The sequence below is a fragment of the Ictalurus punctatus genome, unplaced genomic scaffold, assembly GCF_001660625.3.
Source record: "Ictalurus punctatus breed USDA103 unplaced genomic scaffold, Coco_2.0 Super-Scaffold_100046, whole genome shotgun sequence".
Taxonomy (NCBI): domain Eukaryota; kingdom Metazoa; phylum Chordata; class Actinopteri; order Siluriformes; family Ictaluridae; genus Ictalurus; species Ictalurus punctatus.
In genome coordinates this window covers 4,773,452-4,791,570 of record NW_026521087.1, presented here as the reverse complement: position 1 = coordinate 4,791,570, position 18,119 = coordinate 4,773,452, and the positions used below count along the sequence as shown (strand labels likewise).

At 41.7% G+C, this 18,119-nt stretch overlaps 1 protein-coding gene and 1 non-coding gene across 2 annotated transcripts in view; both read left to right on the top strand.

The window, feature by feature from the left end:
• The window catches only part of LOC108262618 (TBC1 domain family member 10A), a 77,508-nt gene that overhangs the window by 7,956 nt on the left and 51,433 nt on the right, over positions 1 to 18,119 (top strand). The window lies entirely within an intron of this gene.
• On the top strand, positions 13,583 to 13,664 carry trnal-uag (transfer RNA leucine (anticodon UAG)). The gene has a single exon. It is a non-coding gene; the product is annotated as a tRNA-Leu (tRNA).

Sequence of the window (18,119 nt, the reverse complement as noted above, 5' to 3'; positions counted from 1 at the left end):
CCTCGTCATAGTTCGTTTCTTGTTTTGTTTATCGACCCTGTTTTCCGTGACCACGACCTAGATACCTGCCTTGCCCCGTGTACGCTTGTTTGCCAATCGCCTGATCTCTTGCATGTTTATGGATTACGTTTTGGATCACGTTTTGGATTTGTCTGCCTGTCCCTCTTTCAAATAAACAACTGTTCATCCTGCACTTGCATCCGTCCTATCTCTGCTCCGTCACGATACGTGACGGTGACCTGCTCCAATATGACATTTTTTACATAATATACTTTGCAGGTTTCTGATGTAAAATGATACGAAATAGGATTGTTTACATTAAAATCCATTATATGATGATAATGTATGATAAAGGGGAAAATGTGAGATTTGCAGTCTAGAAAGTCACTTTTCCTCAAAAGTGCTCTGACAAAGCGTGTTTTCATTCCTCCTGTGTGTGCAGACACACGGGGGCGCTACACTGGCTTAAATCACTATACAGTGAGTTTCACGCCGCTGGGAGCAAGGGAAAATAGTTTTTCTAACAAATTCAGTATCATATGTTTCACATGTTCATGATTTAATATGATTCTTTGACATGTTTCTGACTCAATATTAGATGTTTAACTTGTTTACATAAAACCCACCCCATTTCTCCAAAAGATGTTTTTTTATTATTATTTTATTTAATTAAGTTATTTTTATTTTTGCTAATGCAGTGTAAAAGAACAAAGTAATGGTACTTCAAAAAAAAAGTAAATTGTTATTATATCAACAACAAAAAATCAAATGTAACAGATGTGCATTGTAAAGGTTTCAGCTCTACTCAGTGAAAATGGAGGGGACATAACAGGTCTTAATACAGATTATAACCCAGATCTAAGTCTAATCAACACTTACATCTAACCACAAAGTTACGTTGACACTGACGTGAGGAACAGATGCAGGAGTAACAGAAGTGGGTGGGCTCGTCGCAGTGCATGGTCTTCTTAAAGGAGATAGCCTCCTCACGGGGGTTGGTCTTATAGGAGATAGTCTCCTCACGGGGGTTGGTCTTATAGGAGATAGCCTCCTCACGGGGGTTGGTCTTATAGGAGATAGCCTCCTCACAGGGGTTGGTCTTATTATAGGAGATAGCCTCCTCACGGGGGTTGGTCTTCTTATAGGAGATAGCCTCCTCACGGGGGTTGGTCTTCTTATAGGAGATAGCCTCCTCACGGGGGTTGGTCTTCTTATAGGAGATAGCCTCCTCACGGGGGTTGGTCTTCTTATAGGAGATAGCCTCCTCACGGGGGTTGGTCTTCTTATAGGAGATAGCCTCCTCACGGGGGTTGGTCTTCTTATAGGAGATAGCCTCCTCACGGGGGTTGGTCTTCTTATAGGAGATAGCCTCCTCACGGGGGTTGGTCTTCTTATAGGAGATAGCCTCCTCACGGGGGTTGGTCTTCTTATAGGAGATAGCCTCCTCACGGGGGTTGGTCTTCTTATAGGAGATAGCCTCCTCACGGGGGTTGGTCTTCTTATAGGAGATAGCCTCCTCACGGGGGTTGGTCTTCTTATAGGAGATAGCCTCCTCACGGGGGTTGGTCTTCTTATAGGAGATAGCCTCCTCACGGGGGTTGGTCTTCTTATAGGAGATAGCCTCCTCACGGGGGTTGGTCTTCTTATAGGAGATAGCCTCCTCACGGGGGTTGGTCTTCTTATAGGAGATAGCCTCCTCACGGGGGTTGGTCTTCTTATAGGAGATAGCCTCCTCACGGGGGTTGGTCTTCTTATAGGAGATAGCCTCCTCACGGGGGTTGGTCTTCTTATAGGAGATAGCCTCCTCACGGGGGTTGGTCTTCTTATAGGAGATAGCCTCCTCACGGGGGTTGGTCTTCTTATAGGAGATAGCCTCCTCACGGGGGTTGGTCTTCTTATAGGAGATAGCCTCCTCACGGGGGTTGGTCTTCTTATAGGAGATAGCCTCCTCACGGGGGTTGGTCTTCTTATAGGAGATAGCCTCCTCACGGGGGTTGGTCTTCTTATAGGAGATAGCCTCCTCACGGGGGTTGGTCTTCTTATAGGAGATAGCCTCCTCACGGGGGTTGGTCTTCTTATAGGAGATAGCCTCCTCACGGGGGTTGGTCTTCTTATAGGAGATAGCCTCCTCACGGGGGTTGGTCTTCTTATAGGAGATAGCCTCCTCACGGGGGTTGGTCTTCTTATAGGAGATAGCCTCCTCACGGGGGTTGGTCTTCTTATAGGAGATAGCCTCCTCACGGGGGTTGGTCTTCTTATAGGAGATAGCCTCCTCACGGGGGTTGGTCTTCTTATAGGAGATAGCCTCCTCACGGGGGTTGGTCTTCTTATAGGAGATAGCCTCCTCACGGGGGTTGGTCTTCTTATAGGAGATAGCCTCCTCACGGGGGTTGGTCTTCTTATAGGAGATAGCCTCCTCACGGGGGTTGGTCTTCTTATAGGAGATAGCCTCCTCACGGGGGTTGGTCTTCTTATAGGAGATAGCCTCCTCACGGGGGTTGGTCTTCTTATAGGAGATAGCCTCCTCACGGGGGTTGGTCTTCTTATAGGAGATAGCCTCCTCACGGGGGTTGGTCTTCTTATAGGAGATAGCCTCCTCACGGGGGTTGGTCTTCTTATAGGAGATAGCCTCCTCACGGGGGTTGGTCTTCTTATAGGAGATAGCCTCCTCACGGGGGTTGGTCTTCTTATAGGAGATAGCCTCCTCACGGGGGTTGGTCTTCTTATAGGAGATAGCCTCCTCACGGGGGTTGGTCTTCTTATAGGAGATAGCCTCCTCACGGGGGTTGGTCTTCTTATAGGAGATAGCCTCCTCACGGGGGTTGGTCTTCTTATAGGAGATAGCCTCCTCACGGGGGTTGGTCTTCTTATAGGAGATAGCCTCCTCACGGGGGTTGGTCTTCTTATAGGAGATAGCCTCCTCACGGGGGTTGGTCTTCTTATAGGAGATAGCCTCCTCACGGGGGTTGGTCTTCTTATAGGAGATAGCCTCCTCACGGGGGTTGGTCTTCTTATAGGAGATAGCCTCCTCACGGGGGTTGGTCTTCTTATAGGAGATAGCCTCCTCACGGGGGTTGGTCTTCTTATAGGAGATGTTCTTCTTAAAAGGGATGAGAATCTCAAAAAGGGGATGGGCTTCTAAAAGGGGGTGTGATTCTCAAAGGGGATGGGCTTATTACAGGATAGGGTGTGATTCTTAGAGCAGATAGGCCTGGTAAAGGGGACGGGCTTCTCGAAGGACTTCTAAAAGGCACCTCATGCTCATCACCACCATTTTGCTCCTCCTCATGCTGGTCAGGCATGTGGACGTCATCCTCGTAGTCACTCTCCACGGTGTTGTAGTACAGCTCGTCGGCAGCAAACGGCGGATCAGAAGATGTATCCTCCCTCCGTGTTCCTGTATCAAAAGAGATGAAGAGACAGTGAGACACATCTGCACGTCTTGTAAAAGGAACCAGAAAATCCTCCCTCTAAACTGTCCTTTTCACAAAACATATTTACACAAGTTAATGGTAAATTACTGTCATCTTCCTATAACGGTGCATACATCCTCAGTATCTCCGTTATAGCTGCATGTAGAGGTGTTCGATACGGGTGTCACAGTGTCACGACTTCACCGTTAGTCACGGCATATAATCACACACTTACCTCACTGCTCACTTTCCCCCTTGCCAACAAACAGAATAAAACACATTTCTGTCTATTACTGTTTTTTTCTGATCTCTAACGGTTCTTATCCCTTTTATGTCCATCTGTGGCTCCCCAAAAACTCTTCCCACCCTCTTTCTCCTAAATCACACAACTCCTAACTTCATCACACATCGACGGCTATGAAGAACAAATCATCGCTGACCAGAATTAAACCAAACTACTTTATATTTTGCCTAAGCAGCACTGCACACTGGTCAGATTTATGATTATTTATTTATTTATTGCTCAGTCAGCTGCATTTCCTCACAGCAGCTCTCTCTCTCTCTCTCTCTCTCTCTCTCTCTCTCTCTCTCTCTCTCTCTCTCTCTCTCAGCTTATAACAACTTTAACAATACTTTTCATTCTCAAAAATATCTTAGAAACAAGAACAATTAGGAAATTTTATTTGCTTTAGATAAATACACGTAAATATGTGCAAAGACATTTTTCTTTCCTATTAGTTGTGCAGCAGTTGCTGAACCACACAGATGAAGAACTAGATAATAAGCTAGGACACATTTCATATATATATATATATATATATATATATATATATATATATATATATATATAGCTGAACCAGGTCATTATGTAGACTTATACATGACATTTTTAATTCTAAAACAGCTGCTAAACTATGTGCAGACTAAATTATGTGCAGATGTAAAAACAAAATGCTAAACACATTCTCTATTTGTGTGTGTGGTTTTTTGTACTGTATGTGTATTTCATCAGTGTTGCTATGAGCTTATTTCTCGTATAATAATAATAATAATAATAATAATAATAATAATAATAATAATAATAATAATAATAACGCAGCTCATCAGTGTTATTACTGTGCATTGTCTAGTTTTCACGTATCAAGGACAATACACGGAGCTTCTGAACTGTGTAACAGCATTATTATTATTATTATTATTATTATTATTATTATTATTATTATTATTATTACTATTAGTTGGCCAATTTTTTTTTTGATTAATCGTATGGGGTGGAGCGAACTTTCAGTACCATTTGTTTTTGTTTATTTAAAATAAAGTCCACAAACTGAGTGTAACAAATATAAACTTCACAGTAAAACTTAACACAACTGTTTGTACAAAACAGAAAAGAACCCAACACACACACACACACACACACACACACACACACACACACACACACACACACACACCAGAATATATATTATTAATTTAGGACTATAGTTTAATTCGGTGCTTTTTGTGCATATATATATATATATATATATAGTCCTAAATGAATAATGAATAATAAATGCACCTTGTGGTTTCTGTTCCTCACTGTCTTTAGACATTATTTTACTTTTGATCATAATGTTTGAATTAGACATTACAGATCTTACTCGCGCTACACTCTGTATCAGCGCGTTTACACCGCGCGTGACCAGCAACGTGTCCTCGTTACTAACATGTCACTTCCGACAGAATTTACACTGCAAGCGCGCAGATACAGCATATAATGACAAACTTAAATTAAACTAAACCTTTTGAACAGCTTGCACCAGTTTCCCCTGCCCCTTACACACAGTGGAGCATTTTGGATATAAACATAAGTTCAATTCAATTCAATTTTATTTGTATAGCGCTTTTTACAATAGACATCGTCTCAAAGCAGCTTTACAGAAATATCAACACGGTATACAGATATTAAAGGTGTGAATTTATCCCAACTGAGCAAGCCACTGAGTGGCGACGGTGGCAAGGAAAAACTCCCTAAGATGTTTTAAGAGGAAGAAACCTTGAGAGGAACCCGACTCAGAAGGGAACCCATCCTCATCTGGGTAACAACAGATAGTGTGAAAAAGTTCATTATGGATTTATATGAAGTCTGTATGGTGTTAAGAGCAGCCGTAGTCCCAGCAGTCTGGAATTAAAGAAGATTTGAGCTCCATCCAGAGGCAGAAAGGATCTGGATCTCTAGTATCTCCATAAATTCGTGTGGGGCTCGGCGAAAGGAGAGAGGGAGAAAGTAGAACAGAATCTAGTCAGGGTAGGCTTGAGTAAACAAATACGTTTTAAGCTTAGACTTAAACACTGAGACTGTGTCTGAGTCCCGAACACTAATAGGAAGACTGTTCCATAACTGTGGGGCCCTATAAGAGAAAGCTCTTCCCCCTGCTGTAGCCTTCACTATTCGAGGTACCGTCAGATAGCCTGCATCTTTTGATCTAAGTAGGCGTGGCGGATCATATAAAACCAAAAGGTCGCTTAGATATTGTGGCGCGAGAGCGTTTAGTGCTTTATAGGTTAATAAAAGTATTTTATAATTAATGCGAGATTTCACTGGGAGTCAATGCAGTGTGGATAATATCGGTGTGATATGGTCGTATCTTCTAGTTCTAGTTAGGACTCTAGCAGCTGCATTCTGGACTAATTGGAGCTTATTTATATTCCTACTGGAACATCCAGACAGTATGGCATTACAGTAATCTAATCTAGAGGTGACGAATGCATGAACTAGTATTTCCGCATCATGTAGTGACAATATGTTTCTTATTTTAGAAATATTTCTGAGATGAAAGAAGGCTATCCTAGTAATATTATCTACATGAGCATCAAATGATAGGCTGGAGTCAATAATCACTCCAAGGTCTTTAACTGCTGCACATGATGAAACAGAAAGACCATCCAGAGTAACCATGTGATCAGAAAGGATACTTCTAGCTACACGTGGGCCTAATAAAAGTATTTCTGTTTTATCAGAATTAAGCAGAAGGAAGTTAATTAACATCCAATGTCTAATGTCCTTTACACAATCCTCAACTTTACTAAGCTTATGTCTGTCCTCTGGCTTCGCTGAAACATACAGCTGTGTATCATCAGCATAACAGTGGAAGCTAATTCCATGTTTACGAATAATTTGACCTAGAGGTAGCATATATAAAGTAAAGAGCAGTGGGCCTAAAACAGAACCCTGTGGAACTCCAAAAGTAACCTCAGTACGCATGGAGAATTCACCATTTACATCTACGAACTGATAACGATCGGTCAGATAAGACCTGAGCCAGGAGAGGACTGTTCCCTTAATACCAACAACATTTTCTAATCTATCAAGGAGAATAGTGTGATCTATAGTATCAAAAGCTGCAGTAAGGTCGAGTAACACAAGCAACGAGACACAACCCTGATCGTAAGTCAGTAGAAGGTCATTTACTACTTTAACTAACGCTGTCTCTGTGCTATGATGAGGTCTAAATCCTGACTGATACATTTCATGAATGTTATTCCTATCTAAGTACGAGCATAACTGCTTTGCTACAACCTTTTCTAAAATCTTAGAGATGAAGGGGAGATTTGATATTGGTCTATAGCTGGACAATTGAGACGGGTCAAGATCAGGTTTTTTAATCAAGGGTTTAATAACTGCTAATTTAAGTGATTTAGGTACATAGCCACTGCTTAGGGAAGAATTGATTATATTTAGAAGTGGCTCAATTACTACTGGACCAATCTGTTTAAACAAACATGTAGGTACGGGATCTAGTATGCAAGTTGATGAATTTGCTGAAGAGATTAATGTAGCTAGTTCGGTCTCTCTAAGCGGAGCAAAACACTCTAAACATTGATCTGATATTGCTACACTGTCATGTAATGGGTTTGTTACAGTACTGTCCAGTTTTAATTTAATGGCCTGTATTTCACGTCTAATATTTTCAACCTTATCATTGAAAAATTTCATGAAATCTTCACTGCTATGTAATGATTGAGTGTTTCTCTCTGTAGTGGTTTTATTCCTAGTTAATTTTGCTACTGTGTTGAAAAGGAATCTAGAATTGTTTTTGTTGTCTCCTATTAAGGTGGAGAAATAGATTTTTCTAGCATCGCCAAGAGATTTCCTATATTTCAGTAGGCTCTCCTTCCATGCTATTTGAAATATCACCAGTTTGGTTTGACACCATTTACGTTCTAATTGCCGAGTTGTCTGTTTTAAGGTTCACGTTTGATCGGTATACCAGGGTGCTAATTTTTTTTCTCTAATTATTTTCCTTTTGAGTGGAGCCACTCTATCTAGCGTGTAGCGGAGTGTTGACTCCAAGCTTTCAGTCGCCTGATCGAGTTCTGTGTGATCTGACGGTGATCCAAATCTAATTGATGTTTCTGCGAGGTTATTTATGAAGCTCGGTGCAGTAGCTGATGTGTAGGTACGTTTTATGCGGTAGCGAGGCGAGGTGGAAATATTATGATCAATACGTATTATGAACGAGATAAGATAATGGCCTGAGACAACTTCAGACTGCGGAAAAATGATAATATTTTCTATACTTAGTCCGTATGTTAGTATGAGGTCAAGAGTGTGACCACCATTATGAGTAGGCCCGATTACATTCTGATTAATCCCTACTGCATCTAAGATGGACACAACCGCTATTCTTAGAGGGTCTTCCAGGTTATCAAAATGAATATTAAAGTCTCCGACGATTAATGCTTTATCTACAGACACAACCAGGTTTGAGACAAAGTCTGCAAATTCACTAAGAAATTCAGTATATGGCCCTGGGGGTCTGTAAATAATAATTAGAGGAATTGACTTATTTTTTGTGGCTACATAACTTATACTGGTATAAAGAATTTCAAAAGAATTAAATTTATGCTTAGGTTTTTGTGTGACGACTAGATTTTGACTATGGATGAGTCCAACACCTCCTCCTCTACCAGCTGAACGAGGCTGATGTACATAACTGTATCCAGGAGGACTGGCTTCATTTAAGGCTATGTACTCATTTGGTTTAATCCAAGTTTCCGTTAAACACATTAAATTACATTCCTGATCAGTAATGATGTCGTTAACAATAAGAGCCTTAGACGCAAGAGATCTAATGTTTAATAGTCCTAGCCTCAGATCAAAAGTGCTGGCTGTGCATTCAATATGATTTAATTTTATGTTAATTAGGTTACGAAGATCGACTTTCCGAGATTTTCTATATATTTGAATAGCTCGGGGAACAGACACAGTCTCTATAGTATGTATTACCTTTTCCGAATTTTTAGTTGAACATTGATTATACTGAATGTTATTATTGGAAGATGTACTTACGATAGGCAGTCACTTGGAGTGTAGCGCCTTGGAAATGTTGTCTGAAAGCAGTTCCGCTCCAAGGCTGCTGGGGTGCAGGCCATCAGGACGAAACAACCTAGGACGCTCCCAGAACAGATTCCAGTTATTGACAAACACCAGATTCTGCTCATTACACCAAGAGACTAACCAATCATTTAATTCATTTAATTTAATGAAGAAATTCTAAGAAGAACAAACTCCCGCAGCCTGGCAGAAATGGTCGTAGAGCGAAGAATGCGCTTTGCAGGACACATTCTACGGATATCTGACCACCGCCACGCAAAGATCGCGCTGCGCTGGACGCCGCCACGGGGGAAGAGAAGAGTAGGGCGGCCGCGGAATACTTGGCGACGAACATTCATGGAAGATCTACGAGCGCTCGGTCAAGTGGGAAGATGTGGAAATCGACGCTTCCGACCGAGCCCGCTGGCGAATGCTTGTTGCCCGATGCGCCCCGCTGCGCGGACGGAACTAACTAACATCCCTTTTAAGAAGAACATCTCCTATAAGAAGACCGACCCCCGTGAGGAGGCTATCTCCTATAAGAAGACCGACCCCCGTGAGGAGGCTATCTCCTATAAGAGGACCGACCCCCGTGAGGAGGCTATCTCCTATAAGAAGACCGACCCCCGTGAGGAGGCTATCTCCTATAAGACCAACCCCCGTGAGGAGGCTATCTCCTTTAAGAAGACCATGCACTACGACAAGCCCACCCACTTCTGTTACTCCTGCATCCGTTCCTCACGTCAGCGTCAACGTTACTTTGTGGTTAGATGTAAGTGTTGATTAGACTTAGATCTGGGTTATAATCTGTATTAAGACCTGTTATGTCCCCTCCATTTTCACTGAGTAGAGCTGAAACCTTTACAATGCACATCTGTTACATTTGATTTTTTGTTGTTGATATAATAACAATTTACTTTTTTTTTGAAGTACCATTACTTTGTTCTTTTACACTGCATTAGCAAAAATAAAAATAACTTAATTAAATAAAATAATAATAAAAAAACATCTTTTGGAGAAATGGGGTGGGTTTTATGTAAACAAGTTAAACATCTAATATTGAGTCAGAAACATGTCAAAGAATCATATTAAATCATGAACATGTGAAACATATGATACTGAATTTGTTAGAAAAACTATTTTCCCTTGCTCCCAGCGGCGTGAAACTCACTGTATAGTGATTTAAGCCAGTGTAGCGCCCCCGTGTGTCTGCACACACAGGAGGAATGAAAACACGCTTTGTCAGAGCACTTTTGAGGAAAAGTGACTTTCTAGACTGCAAATCTCACATTTTCCCCTTTATCATACATTATCATCATATAATGGATTTTAATGTAAACAATCCTATTTCGTATCATTTTACATCAGAAACCTGCAAAGTATATTATGTAAAAAATGTCATATTGGAGCAGGTCACCGTCACGTATCGTGACGGAGCAGAGATAGGACGGATGCAAGTGCAGGATGAACAGTTGTTTATTTGAAAGAGGGACAGGCAGACAAATCCAAAACGTGATCCAAAACGTAATCCATAAACATGCAAGAGGTCAGGCGATTGGCAAACAAGCGTACACGGGGCAAGGCAGGAATCTAGGTCGTGGTCACGGAAAACAGGGTCGATAAACAAAACAAGAAACGAACTATGACGAGGGACTGGAAGCGGATAATCCAGCGCAAACTAACTCTAAACATGGACCGTGACTATGACTATGACTATGACTATGACTATGACTATGACTATGACACGAGCTAAACTAACTCTAAACATTTAATCTTCCGCGTTGTGTGCTGGGAGGCGCGCGGTATATATGCGGACATGATCAGCGTCTAAACCGCTAGCAGCTGAGAGCAATTCAAACCCACGTGAAATCCCAGCCAATGACAGAACAGGGAGGAGACAGAAACATAAACAAAACACACGTGTCCAGATGTCATTACAGTCAACAACGGAAAAGCAGGTGCTCGCGCATTCACGCTTAGAGCACGCTGCTTCAAGGGGGAATCGTGACAGAACCCCCCTCCCGAGTGCCATGAGTCATCCCACTTCATTGGCGGCCCCGGCCCCCTGGGCTGAATGTCCCAAACAGAGCCAGGAAACTGCCCGGTGTTCTTGGCGGCGTAGGGAGGCTGAGCGACGACCGCAGCTGAACAGGGAGGCTGAGCGACGACCGCAGCTGAACAGGGAAGCTGAGGCTCTGAGGTTACCAGGTGAACCTTGGGCATGGGCGGAGCTTGGCTGTGCGTGTCAGCAGACTCGGGCGTGAGCAGAACTTGAAATTACATGAATTTCTCAAAATAAACAGAAAAAGCAAGCAGAAATCTGTTTTTGCCTAACAACATTACATTTCAATTGCCCAGTGTTTAAAGGTGAAAATATACAACAAAACTGAAGTCATGCTGTTTAGGTATAGAAACTGTAACATACACAACACAACACCACATGAAATCTCTCTTACAAGAAATGCATAACACCATCTCTACTTGAGCAGATTATTTTTAAGTGAATGTACTCGTGCACTGCAGGCATCAGCTCCGATGTTCATGAACAGCCTCTGAATCACCTCAAAGGTGTATTTGAAGTTTGTGGGGTAGTTTATGTTACGTGCATAAAGCAATCCCATCAAGTTGACAAATGCATTTGGTACATCACCAAGATTGCGTAGAACGACAACTTCTTCCATTACAAGGGCTACATCACCGCAGTCACACGGAATAGGGTCCATCGCGTCATCCACAACTGTACTGATTCCAACAGTCACGCCCTTGATTAACTCTTCTTCAGAATCTGTGTGCTGTATTAAAAACAAAGACAAACTTTAAAATGTGCTTTCACACATACATCCTCACAAGTGCAGCGACTTAAGAACAGCATGAGTGAACCGATCTTAACTTTACTAGTCATCACACAAGATGAATTAATATCAGAAGGTGGAAAAAAAATACAGTACAACGTCCTGAAATTTATCATCTCTCATGAAAATAAAACAAGGTAAACTCCATCAATACGTGGATATCAATACTCCATATCAATACGTGGACTTCCATTATCCGAATATCTTCCAACATCTTACTTTCCTCACAGACACTTACCTCACAGATCTGTAAGAACTGAGATGGATTCTCCCGCATGGACAGTGGCAGCCCCAGCAGTACTGCAACCCTCTTCCTGTGATTTGATGCCTCAAAAGTACAAATGTTTTATATTCAAATTATGCAGGACAAGAGAAATAGCAAGAAAGGAAATGACCACAGTATTTACAAAACAAGTACACTTGAAATAAACCTACTCACATTTTTATCCAGGCTCTCCAGTGTGGCACTCCTTTCTGCGATGTCTGCATGGCGCCTCGAGCGGTACAAATACAGCAGCTTTGAGGCGTGTTTGTCAAGACCCTCATAAAAGGACTTGCTCAGGTCCATCGACACAAGTCTGGTGAATTCTGCGCTGATCTTCCGTCATTACAGAACAGTTCTATCAGTGCCTAAAGTAATTCTATGAGGAAAAGAAAAGTCATTCAAAAATGTAATAAACAGTGTACACAAGCAAGATCAGGACCAGAGTAATAGATTCTCACCAAATCTCTTGAGAAATTTCATGGCCAGCGGTTCATATACATATTGATATTGTAAGCAAAGCTAATCAGGGAGCATTACAGTGGAAGCAGGAGCATCAGAAAATGAGAGGTTATTATATATATATATATATATATATATATATATATATATATATATAAATAAATTACGTTCAAAGACTTGCATACTTAACACAAGACAGTTCGGATCATTTTACTGACTCGGATCTTTGAATCTCGTTCACCAAAATGAACGACTCTTTTTTGCATCATTTCGTTCATTTCAGCAGAATAAAGTTAAAATGTTACATGTTAAACTCCCCAACACCTCTAGTACTTACGCAAACATTGATCACATTTGGAATAAAAAATAAACTATAGGCTAATGCAACCGAGGCCGAATTATGAGAAACAGAAATGATTGATTAATTGCTTAGCATTAGCAGTCTGTTAGTTCACCTCCCGATCCGAGTCGTTCTTCTTTCGTCACGTCACATTTGATCAGTTCACGTCTCAAGTTAGTTAGACATAATATAGTACTATGAAACGTTTCTGACCCAAAATATTATGAAATATGATTGTTTACATTAAAATGCAAAAGTTGATGAAAAAGTATGATAAGGTGAAAAAAGTGACATTTTATGTCTAGAAAGTCACTTTTCATCAAAAGTACAATAACAAAACTAGTTTGCATTCATCCCGTGTCCCCTTACACACTTGTGCTCTTTATCCGCTCAAAACGCTATACAGCGAACGAGAAGGCGCTAGGAGCAAAGGAAAGTGGTTTTTCTAACAAACTCATATAATCAGTTGCCCGACCTACTCCAATTTGAATCTTTTCACATATTTGGACATATTATGGTACTATGAAATGTTTCTGACCCAAAATATTACGAAATATGATTGTTTACATTAAAATGCAAAAGTTGATGAAAAAGTATCTCTAAAGACCGTAAGTGGGATGTAAGGTCGTGGCAGAAGAGCTCTTCCGCAAACACTACCGATGTGACCGTGGAGCATGGGGTCTTAAGCCTAGACGAATCGCGTCCAAAAGACCAGGCCTTAGCTCTGTCTTCAGCTGGAAATGGTTAGATGTCTCCGCCAGAGCCGGTTAAGCGAAAGGCACTTGAGTCTCACAACAGCCCATTTGTCGCGCCCATGCCAGATTTCTTGTCGTCCGGCGGAATGACCCGGTCACCTTCTTACCACGAACGGGTTTACCACCACGCCGGCCTGCGGGTAGCGTGGCCGAGTGGTCCAAGGCGCTGGATTTAGGCTCCAGTCTCTTCGGGGGTGTGGGTTCAAATCCCACCGCTGCCACGGTCGTTAGCTTGCGGTGGGTGATGTCTCGTCTCCAAAGGCTTTGCGCAGGTTTTTCTCCCACGCTTTCATGCTATACACCACGTAGCATGCTGCCTCACGAACGTCGCAATTCATGCCCCCCTTTTCCACAGTCGTTGTGTGTATCCAGGTAAGGATAAAAGTTACATTTCCATCCATCCATCTTCTATACCGCGTAATCCTACTCAGGGTCACGGGTAAAAGTTACATTTTCCAAAGAAATTTAACTCGCTGGGACGGGCAGTCCATAGGTAGTTGGTACCTAGCCGCCCAAGGATTGGATTGCATTGCGACGGCTCGACTATGGAGTTGTCCCGTTCTGTGAGACCTTTGGGCCGTCTCGCCGCATCGTCACCCTTCAGTTTATATGACGGCACAGCTCATACCCCAAGACTTGAATCAAATCTATTTGAGAAGCAGTCATCTAGTCGGCGAACACGAAACCCTCATTTGCATAGTTTTCGTTAAACGGGGCGGGCCTCGGACGAGGTGGCCGAGACACCAGCCATGAGGGTTCAGCTTTATTGGTTCCGTTCCACCACACGAGATCCACACCGATGAGAATTCTCAGAAGTGATCTGATACCCTGAGCTTAAGCTCCAGTATTTATACTGTATTTACACAGTAAATAACCCATATGTTTCAAGAAGACTATGATATCAATACCAATAGGGTTAAAAAAGAGCTCATCTACCTTACTATTATGTTTAAAAAAAAAGGCTATTCCACTTACCAATAGCTCAAAAACCAGGGCGTTTCAACTTACACATAGAATCAAAACCAAGGGATTTCAAATTACCCATAGAATCAAAAGTGGAGAGACAAAACAATCTAGAGTGACCTTGGTCTTACTATTATCTCGCGGGGGGGGGGGGGAGGGGAGCTTGAATCAGCTGCCCTTATAAATGGCTCCTCATGGTTCTCTCTTAAAATTAAGACCTTCCTTGCGAGACAAGAATCTTCACCATCTGAATTATGAGTAAGTTATATTTTTCTGTATTTGTAGTTTATAATTTATTTTCATATTTGCTAATATATATATATATATATATATATAGTTATACTGCTTGAAAATGGTTTACTGTACTTCCTACTTCATAATATCATTATATTACCCTTCTACTGTTCTGCATATCCTACTATTCTGTATTTTATAAAGAGTTTTTCTATTATTATAAGATATTGTAATGTCTTGTAATATCTTAATACTCCTTTTCATTATTCTTATAAAGTTATTTATGTGTGTGTGCGTTATGTCTACATGCCCGTCCTTGACTGTGCGAGAGTGAGTGTGAGTGTGTGTGTGTGTGTGTGTGTGTGTGTGTGTCAGTACTCCTCAGCTCTTATACTTCTTTTTGACTTTTCGACTAGTAAACCATAGTGTAGTACTCTTAAAGTTTAAAGTGTAAATCCAATTTGTCAAAATCCGCCTAAAACCGCTTCTGTGTGTCTAGGTGCCCATCGTCAGTCCTTCCTCTCCCCTTTACTGGATCTGGATCTCGACACTCATTATCAGCTTGTGCATCTCACTGCTGATATCATGGTGCTACTTAACTATCTTCGCAGCACCCCCTCCAGAAATGGAAATGGAACCCCCCCCCCTCCGATACAGAATCTGCCCCGTGAACGTGTGTTGACGCCTCTACACAGCCAGAACCCCCTTCAAGCTTCAGTCTGAGGGAGATGTCCTCTTCTCTGATCTGGGCCCCGACCATTCGTCCCTCTTCTCACCTACCAGTCCGCCCCACTCTCAGTGGTCCCCTCACTTCACCTTTGCTGACGCACCCCATTTTCTTCCCCCTCCCGCTCTCCTCCAGACTACGCACCCACCAGTCCTGTGAATTACCAATAAAATTACATTTTACTCATACTAAGTCTCCCTCATGTTTATTTCATGTCATTTTTATCCACAACATTTATATGGCCTGCTTTGTTCAGTCAGAGACAAGTAAATCTGTTCTAATGTTCATTTATTTTCCATAGATAAAACAAATGTTTGCTTACACATGAATATGTACTTTATGCCTTCAGAATGGTGGAGATTTGGCTCTTAACTATTTTAAATTTGGTTCTCTTCAACAGGTTGTGTTTGAGTTGTGCAGGCTTGTGTCACCTGACTTAAAGAAGGCATTGTTTGAAGGGCTATATTTAGCCTATTACCCAAAAACATTTAAAATTCAACTTAGAAGCCAATACTCACATCTACCTCTGAGACCAGTTGGAGATAGAAAAAATACACCAGCCGTGAGTGAGAAGAAGCAAGGGTCCAGATTTATTGTTCCATTCCACCACACGAGATCCACACAGATGAGAATTCTCAAAAGTGATCCCCAATACCCTGAGCTTAAGCTCCAGTATTTATACTGTATTTACACACTAAATAACCCATAGGTTTCAAAAAGACTATGATCTCACTACCAATAGGGTTAAAAAAGAGCTCATTTGCCTTACTCTTATGCTCCAGAAAAGGGCTATTTCACTTACACATAGAATTGAAACCAGGGGTTTTAATATACCCATGAAATCAGAACCCAGGCATTTCCAATAACCCAGAAAATAAAAACCCAGAGTTTCTAGTTACTCAGAGGATCAGAAACCAGAATTTTTCAGTTACCTAGGGCGTCAGAAACCAGGATTCTCATTTACCTTAGGTGGTCAGAAACCAGGATTCTCATTTACCTTAGGGCGTCAGAAACCAGAATTCTCAATTACCTAGGGAAATAAGATGACGTAGATAAGACGACTAAACAACCGGGAGGGACCTTGGTCTTATCGTTATCTCGAGAGGGGGGGGCAGTTTGACCCAGCCACCCTTATAACTGGCTCCTCATGGTTCTTTCTTAAAATAAGGCCTTCCATGCGAGACGAGAATCTTCACCATCTGAATCATGAGTAAGTTTACATTTTCCTGTATTTGTCGTTTATAATTTATTTTCATATTTGCACTATATTTCTTATTTTATAAATATTTATACTATTTCTCTATTACTATAAGATATTATTAAAGTTATTCATGTGTGTGTATGTTGTGTCTACTTGCCGCCCTTGACTGTACGAGGGTGTGTGTGTGTGTGTGTGTTTTAGCACTCCTCAGCTCGTACACTTCTTTCGACTATTTCGACTAACAACCCATAAAGATCTATAAAGTGTTTTACCAATTTATCCACCTCTGACTAAAACCGCTTCTGTATGTCTAGGTGCCGGTGCCCGTCGTCAGTCCCCTCTCTCTCCGTTACTGGACCTGGATCTGGATCTGGATCTGGACACTCATTACCAGCTTGTGCATCTCACTGCTGATATCATGATGCTACTTAACTATCTTCGCAGCACCCCCCCTAGGACTAGAGATCCGGGGTTCCCCCCTCTTCTTCGGTACAGAATCTGCCCCATGAACGTGCGTGTTGACGCCTCTACACAGTCAGACCCAGAACCCCACTCCAGCTTTCAGTTCGAGGATGATGTTGTTTTCTCTGATCCAGACCCCGACCCTTCATCCCTCTTCTCTCCTACCAGTCTGCCTGACTCTCAGTGGTCCGTTCACTTCCCCCTCGCTGATTTCCCCATGTCCCCAGGACGCACCCCATTTTCTTCCCCCTCTCGCTCTCCTCCAGACTACGCACCCACCCATCCTGTGAATTACCTATAAAATTACATTTTTACTTATGCTAAGTCTCCCTCATGTTTATTTCATGTCATTTTTATCCACAACATAACACACACACATGTCAGACTGCTGTGTACAACACATACTGTACTAATGTACAGTTAATGTCTTTATTTTTATTTTCCTAAACCTTCCAAAACATAACTTCCTAACTCTTTCTTATTAATATTATATTATTTCTTGTATGTACTGTTATTGTTAAGCACCAGTACACCAAGACAAATTCCTTGTACATGTAAACCCACTGTACTTGACAATAAATCTGATTCTGATTCCCAACAAACATCACTGTGAAAGACCGTTCAAAACTATGTCATGCACTTACAAATTTCACCAATTCAAGTAGTTTTCCACAAAAAAAGTAAAACAATAAACTTTGTAAGTTGCATCATACATTATGAAAAAAGCCAGAGATCACGCATTTATGGCTGCAAAAATCAGAAAAAAAAGGAAATCCTGTAAGGACTGATATTGAATCTTGCTACTTTTGCATTTCGTGGAATTTCAGAGTAATGAGGTCTAAAGCTGACATCCAAAATGTGTTGTTTTCAAACATGTTCTGTAATGTGTTCTCCACAGTAAACGCCTTACTCAACACAACATTCTTTCCCACGAGTACAGGCAGGCACGTATCCATCATGGAGCTTCCGGGAAGTGTGATGATCATTCCCCAGGATACCATGACTGGTGTAGTTAAAGGCAGCAGAGTGCAGCAGCACCATGTCATTGAAAGCTGGAAAGGCCTTTACCTCTACGAACAGTTTGTCACT